Source organism: Corvus brachyrhynchos, unplaced genomic scaffold, assembly GCF_000691975.1.
Source record: "Corvus brachyrhynchos isolate BGI_N302 unplaced genomic scaffold, ASM69197v1 scaffold398, whole genome shotgun sequence".
NCBI lineage: Eukaryota > Metazoa > Chordata > Aves > Passeriformes > Corvidae > Corvus > Corvus brachyrhynchos.
The window spans coordinates 934,014-941,723 of record NW_008239780.1 but is presented as its reverse complement, the minus strand read 5'-3'; the positions used below and the strand labels follow the sequence as shown (position 1 = coordinate 941,723).

The 7,710-nt window shown below is 38.6% G+C and overlaps 1 long non-coding RNA gene across 1 annotated transcript in view; it reads right to left on the bottom strand.

Annotated features, from left to right (window-relative positions):
- Nucleotides 1-313: 313 nt before the first annotated feature.
- The window catches only part of LOC108448849, a 73,628-nt gene continuing 66,231 nt past the window's right edge, over nt 314-7,710 (bottom strand). Inside the window, exon 7 of the long non-coding RNA XR_001864887.1 lies at nt 314-744. This is a non-coding gene — a long non-coding RNA (uncharacterized LOC108448849). The remainder of the gene's footprint in view (nt 745-7,710) is intronic.

Genomic DNA, 7,710 nt, shown 5'->3' with positions numbered 1-7,710 from the left:
CTGTATTATTAAAAGGCTGCACATAATATTATGCATACTACCCCTGTGTGAAGACTCAGACTCCTGACCAGCTTTCCTCACTGTAAAAAATAAAACAACAAAAGCTTGATGTCAGCAAGCCTTCTGACTAACAACTTTTAAATCACTAATAAAGAACCTACAGGTAAAAACATCTAATAACCTCTGGAAATTTTATGGCTGTACCCTGCAATAAATGAATGTTGGGTTAAAATTTACAATGATCCTACTTTGTAGCATGTGTGAGCATTGAAATTCTGATTTAAAACAATGAATTTCATAACAAACAAGTATGGAACTTAATACTGGTATTTATTCATTGCATGTATTTTCAGAGCTCCTTTCAAAGTGAAGTGATCAAACACAAAAATGTTTAAGTCAAACACAAAAATGAATAAACATTCTGAAACAGGTACCACTGAATTCCTAACCATTCCTGGACTGCTGGCTGCTGCTGCTGATCAAAATCCTCAAATTTAATTAGCATGCAGCAAATCATCTGAAGTTGGAAGATGAAAGTGGTAGATTTACAACTAGCTAGGCCTTCAGTGCAGTAGTCCTTCGATGGTCCAGTGGTTAGCATGGGGCTCTGGGGCTATGGGAACCTGGAGGGCACTGCTGCCTGGCCGCAGTCCTGGGCTGTCCTAAACTGCAGTGTGTTTGCTGAGCCAGAGCAGCACCCTCAGCCTTCCTCTGGAGAAGGAGCTCTATCCACTGCTCACTGACCTGGAAGAGATAAACAAGAGAGACTTCAGAACTGGGAGATCAGGACATTCATCCAGACTGTGGAGCCAAGCCCCTTTCAAGAGATTTGAACAAGGTTTTCCATATTCAGCTGAAATGCTGGAACTGGGGAATTGAGCAGTGATTGGTAACTCCTGTAATGTCTCATTTCCTTTGCTTCTCTCATAATGGCTTGATAGGAAATTAAACTTTCCAGGGCAAACTTTTTCACCAAGCTCGATGTGGCAAGCACATTTTGAAATTCAGTTCTAATCTCAGAAATAGCCCCAAGTCTTCTCAGATATTTTGGTACAACAGCTCTACTGAAATGCAATTCATTCACTGGCAGTTGAGACAAAGAAACAAACCTATTCCTTGTCACCTATTTCACATATTTTGAGCTCTTGAGGACCATGCAGACAGACCAGGCTAAGCAACAGGAAGAGCAGCTCCAATCCTTGTCATGTCATGAAGGGGGATTTATAGTACCAATATCTCAGTTCCATAGTTATTGACTCTGATGTTCCTCTGCTCCTGGTCGTCTCTCTTGGCAGTGGTCTTTGCAATACCTTAGAGGAAGGGCTGCCCTCCTTTAAAGGGATCTTGATAAGGACATCAGATGACATAATTTTTAGAAGCTTGAAGGATCAAGCCTTTTGACTTACAGAGTGTACCTGGGGTATCAGGATCAGTGTGTACACATCTTTTAAGATGAGGCCTTTGGGTACAAACAGTCCTCCAGGCTTTAAATCACCATGGAGGGATTTCTCATTACATATGGTGTATTAACTTTCCAAGATGTATGCATCTGCAAATGAAAGAGGAAGCTTTTACAATTGGACACCCTGTTACATCAAATTGGCATGGCTTGTTAAAATATTAATGTTAAAAAAAAATCTTTCCATTAAAACAGAACCAAGTCAATTTACATTTTGAGGGGTCAGATTTCAACAGAAATTAATTCTGCTTATGCTAGTTTACATTTTCATTAGTAATCATATGATTGATATTCATTGCTCATTACAGTTAAGCAATTTCAGGCTACCTGTGCAAATACTGAATGTAGTAAGCTCTTGTAAAAGCTGAATTGATCACAAATATCTAAGGTCTTTTCAATAACATGGAAGATATTTGCTCTGTTATAGTTCATACTCTGGCAAGCTATGTGCAAAACCTGATCATGTTGGAAGGCAATTTTGCCAGCCTGTCTAAGTATCTTTGAAAGGGCTGTGCTGTATGAACTGAGACAGAACAAAGGTCAGAAATCACCTTAGTAATGAAACTAATTCTGATTAAAACAAATTTTATCTAGGATAACAGTTTTTATGAAGATATTCAGGAAAAAGTATTGGAACTAAACCATGACTGCAGCTATAGGAGCTGAATACAGAAATGACTATAGCCTGGTTTATTTAATTTTATGCTGTATTCTGTAAAGATCTACCATCCACTGCTGTTTTTCAGGTTTGGTTAGAGATAAATCTGACTTGTTCCCTTTTTAGTCTGTATTTTTCTGGCATTACACATGCTATTAACTGCTCTTTTTCATATTCCCAGGTCTTGTTCAATAAAAACAAGATAAACAGGCTTCCCAAATCTCCAGTTCTTGTTAACTACAGCTGTGCTGAATCCTTTATCAAATAATATTATGTCCTGGGTTCTTAGCACTAACTTCCTTACAGACCTTGGCCAGCTCAGAAAAGAGATGCTAAAACAAGCCTAGAAAACACAGCCTGTGAGCAAAGCAAAAAAACCCCAGAGACTGTAGAAGACATGAAACCAAGTTGAAAAACATGGGAGGGAACTGCAAGGAGGGAGAAATCATAGAATCAAACAGTAGTTTGGCTTGGAAAGGATCTCTAAAGGTTATCTAGTCCAACGCCCCTGCAATGACAAGGGACAATCTCTTCAGCATAGTGAATGGAATGAAAAAAGAATGAGTGCATATAACATGATTCATAGATGATATTTTGCATCAACATCACATGTGTGGAGTGGATACTGAGCTCAGAGTGATGCCATGATGATTTTTTGCCTTTTCTTTTATACCCCTTTATACCTTTTTACAACTTCTGTATTCTTAGTGCTTTTTGCCTACATTCTTGGACTTGTTTGTTCAGCTAGGAGACTAAACATTTTAGAAGCTTCAAAGGTAAGAGTTAGTGTGCCCCAGACCCCAAGGTCCTCTCCAGAACACATTCTGTAAACTAAGATAGAACCATCCAGGGGAAGGTTCCTTGGGGAGGGGGGCTCATTCAAGCCTCTCAGTGGGGAATTTTTGATAGATATGTTAATTAATAAGACCTATAATGTTATACCAGATCTTTTGGGAGTGGGCATTGCGGTGCATTTGATCTGGACATGTGCACCTAAAGATCCTTAAAATAAATACCAAGGTAAAATCCCTTCTAACTGTGTTTGACTCTTGATTTTAAGACCAAGAAAAGGCATCAAGAACAACAGAAATCTTGACACTAAAAGAGAAAGGTACTTCCTGTACCAAACCCCATGTAAGCATAACTGTTTCTGACTCTCCAAAATGTCTGCCTGAAGGATAAATGAGCACATCTATTCTGGTCAGCAGAACTCATTGAATATTTATATGTAAGTTTTCATTTAAGGGAAATATTTCAAAGACATTTACTAGAACTGAAGAATATGGATCTTTGAAAATAAAAGTCAAGAATTAACATATTCTGGAGCTAAAACTATAAATAGATGCAAACTAAAGAATAATATATTTTTGAAGCAGTATAGTCTAATGGTTACAGCAGTGTTGTGTAAGTGGTATCCTTTCTTCCACTTGTCTCTGCTTTGTTGTTCAGGGTTGGTATCTCTATTTCCTTGCCGGCTACATGCTTGCAAAGCTTTCAGAGCACTTAGTCCCTGCAGTGAGATCTGCACACCCAGCAGATGAAAAACAGGAGAAAGGATGGTCTCGTGATTGCTGTTATCACAGGAGACATGGATTTGCTTCTGTGTAACCTTAGAGAAATCACACTCAGCACGCCTGTATTTGGTGTCTCAATGTCCTGCGGAAATCCAGAGGTACTGCTGAGCCCTCTGGCTCTGAAATGTAGCGTTTCAGTCCTGCCTCTTGCACCTGAGCCTGTGCTGCTCCACTGTACCATCAGATCGAGCAGCATCTCTGCATTTGTGTGCTGCTCAGAACTGTATTTTTGTCCTTATGCCTTACCTCTCCAAATACAAACTGGGAGCAACAGCACTTCAGAGTGGCCTAGCATGGATGTGTGCATGCATGACCAGGAGCAATAAAATGCTATAGCATGTAAATATCTCAGAGAAAAATTGTCTTCTAAAACAAATGAATGAACAAACAAACAAGAGTAGCAGTAGCAGCAGATTCTTTGCTTAATTTGTTAAACATCTGAGGAGCAGAGGCTTAGGAAGGGACAACTTGACATAATTCTCCTCCTGTACTGGTGAAAATAGACTATTTACTAGCCAAATGTTGCTTATAGAACTTGCATCTGTAGAATATTTAATTAAGAACATGTATAGAGCTTTCACAAAATGTCCTAGTGAGCACACATACTGTTGTGAAACTTCTGCTGGAGTTTTGAGTATTTAAGAAAAATCACACATCAGGCAACATTCACTCCACACAGTGAAAAAAAGGAAACCACTAGATACTACTCGCAGTAACATACTAAAGGAATAAATTCTACAGGAAAGAAACCCAAAAAATCTTGAAACTGAATTTTGAACTAGATATCTGTGTAGAAATTGTGAATAGAAGTACAAAATAGACCCTTTTCAACCTGTTCCTGTTTTACCAGAGCAAATGAGAATAGTGTTTGTTTTTCATCTGAGCTGAAGAAAAGTGTCTAAGACTGATGTTCATGAGGCTTTATATGCCAAATTTATGAAGGCTGGCTTGTAGTTTGAGCTCTTTTGGTAACAACAAGGAGAAGGTGAACTTTGAATGGAGCCTCAGGAGGATATAAAAACCTGCAGATGCAGAAGAAGGATGCAGAAGAAAAGGTTCAAATCCAATTTGGTACAGATTTTGTTGACTGCAGTTAGGGTCAGGCCTGAGGCAGAACACCTGAAAAGCTGACCAGAAAAAGTGCTAAGGGCCTCCTCATGTAAAACTAATTTACTGCATAATCAGAATGACAAGAGATCAGACAAAACCCCTAAACCAGGCAGACTGAGAGAACATCTGGTAATGGCCTCCAGGGAATGAACTAAAGGACTGGCTGGGACAGTGCAACTTTACAGGTATCTCATGGATCAGGCAGCTGTAGGGAGGATGCACAGTTTCTTATTTATGAGCAGAAGCAAGATCTATGCCCATAAATCACGGTCTGCGACGTGTAACTCTAAAGTACATTTTAAGAAGCCCAATTAAGAAAAACTACCCAGAAGCACAGAGCTCAATGCTATGAAAATTAGCACAAAGCTCTGTTGTGATTTAAGAGTCTCTGACACTACGGCCTTAAAAAGCCCTAAATTGCATGCTGCCATATAAAAGGCTGCTCCTACCCCCCTGTATATACATCTCTGTTAAACATAAAGCTCATTGAACTGTTTTGTGCTAAGCAGGGCTTTTAAAGCCAACCAAGCAGCAGAAGATACTTAACATGACTCTGCACAGGACCAGTGCAATGGGGAAACTTCATCTTCTACATCTTGTTTTGATTTCCTGTTCCCACACTAGGTTCTTGTCCCAGCTGACCTTCTATTCTAGCAACTGACCTCATGAAATGTTGACAGACAAGAACATTTATGGTCAGAAAACTTCTAAAAATGATAAATACACCATAAATTTTTTTTCTTAATTTTTTGGCCTATAGAAAATGTGTTCCTCATCAGGTTATCCAAGATAAGGTTATGATGTTTGTACAGTGCCAATGAAAACTTAGCAAACACATGAATCCTTGAAATCAGATATTTGTGTTGGAATGACTTTCAGCCACAATTTTAAAAGTCTACATAAAGAGGATTTGCCAGCAAGCAACCTTTACAGGATAATAACTAGGAAGCAAGATAACATTAAAGGGAAGAATAGCTGATGTGTCAGGAGAACTGTTATGGATCACAGTAAAACTTCTAAACTCTATAACTAAAAGAAAGGCAAAATCTTTACTTCAGTCTTTGTTATGCAGTAGACCAAGGAGCTGCACACTGATACAGGTGATCACTACACACCATGAATTGTTTCTTGAAATTAAAAGAAAAACAAAATCACAAAGCATAGATCACTTATTATATACTAAAAAGTTTTTAAGTACAGCGAAAATATGCATTCAGCCCTGAGCCTTGCCTGATCACTTACTGATTTCAGAGTCTGGCAATTAGAGGTGCTCAGGGACTTTACTATCCAGCACAGTGGTTTGAGGAGAACCAGCTGAGAGATAATACATAGGAGATAAGGTGACATGAGTTTTTAAGATCAATGTAACATGGTATATTTAAATTAGATAAACTTAATGACATTATCAGGGCAGTTTCCTCATGGTTTCTCTTCTCCCTTCCTGTGAGCCTTGTCCCTTGATTGTTAACTCTGAAAACTGTGACTCCATAGCAATTCTCTTCAGTAAATATCTTCAGGGATTAAGGCAACATTTTTGGACTGTTAGAACCTAACAAAAATTGAACATATTGTAACAGTGATTAAAAATGAAGTGGAAATAAATTCCTGATACGTATAGCCTAAACAGATTATTTATCTGAGTGCACTAGATCACATCCTTGGACGTCTAAAGATACATAAAAAATATAGTACAAACAGAAGTCAAGACCTACATACACAGTCAAGCCATATTTACAAGATAGAAGACTAACACGGAAGCTCTGTAAAAAAGCTGTCTGATCCTGGTAGATAACCATCACAGTGTGATGCTGAGACCAAATGGATTAGTCTTTGAATATACAGATAGTGAAATACTGATTAGGGGAAAATATTATTTCTCTGTTTAATACTGGTGAGGCCTGTACTGGAAAAGTACAATTCAAAAGGCTTTTGCTTGATTATGGATAGATGCAGGAACACTTAGAAGGTTTATTCTGTTCAGTTTAGTGATGAAAAGATGAACGGGAAAGGAGACAACTGCATATAAGGACCAGTGTGGAGAGCATAACTCTACTATGGTATCTTCAGTCTGCAAACAAAGCTTTAACAAAGGCCCAGTGGTTAGATATGGATGCATGATACATTCAGGCTAAAAATAGGATTCACAGTTTTAGCAGCAGGAGTTATTAGATCTTGCAACAATTTAATCAAGGTTGTGAAGAATTCTATCAATGATAATTTGAAAATCAAAAGTAGATGTTTTTCTTAGAACTCCAGTTCAAAGAAGAGTAAGTTCATAGATGTTTAACATGCTAGATAATAATAGCACAGAGGTTTCTCTTGGCCTTGTAGTCTCTGACCTCATTAGATGGCACATTAGTTCTTGGGTGTCTGTGGAAGGGTGCAGTTTGCATCTGCTTGGTTGCAGTGCTTACATGTCTTTGATGCACTTGCACAAGCTGGGATTATCTTTTATTTACCACTCAAAGAAGCAAGTCCTGCTGATCCAGGTGCAGAGCACTCTTCACCTTCCTATCGTCAGATTGCTTCTGCATTTCAGAGCACTAAGAGAGGCCAGTGAGGTGAAGATGAGGGACATCTTCCACCAGCCATGACATTTGTAAAGTGTTGATCCATCCAACTGTGTCTCTCCAGAAAATGTTCTTCAGCTTATTTACAACTGCTCTGATACATGCAACAGCTTTGTTGTCTCAGGCTGGCCTTTGGGATGTTCAGCTGAGTAGATTAATTTCCATATTCTCTTTGAGTAATCTATGGATATTTCAGTTAATTTTCCTCTTTCCTTCTTTCATGACTAGTCTGATTTCATTTGCACACACAGAGCACAATGAAATAGCAGTACTGCAGCAAGACACTTATTTTTCAGACTCCCATACATGCCTCAGGACACAGAAAAATCCCAATGAATT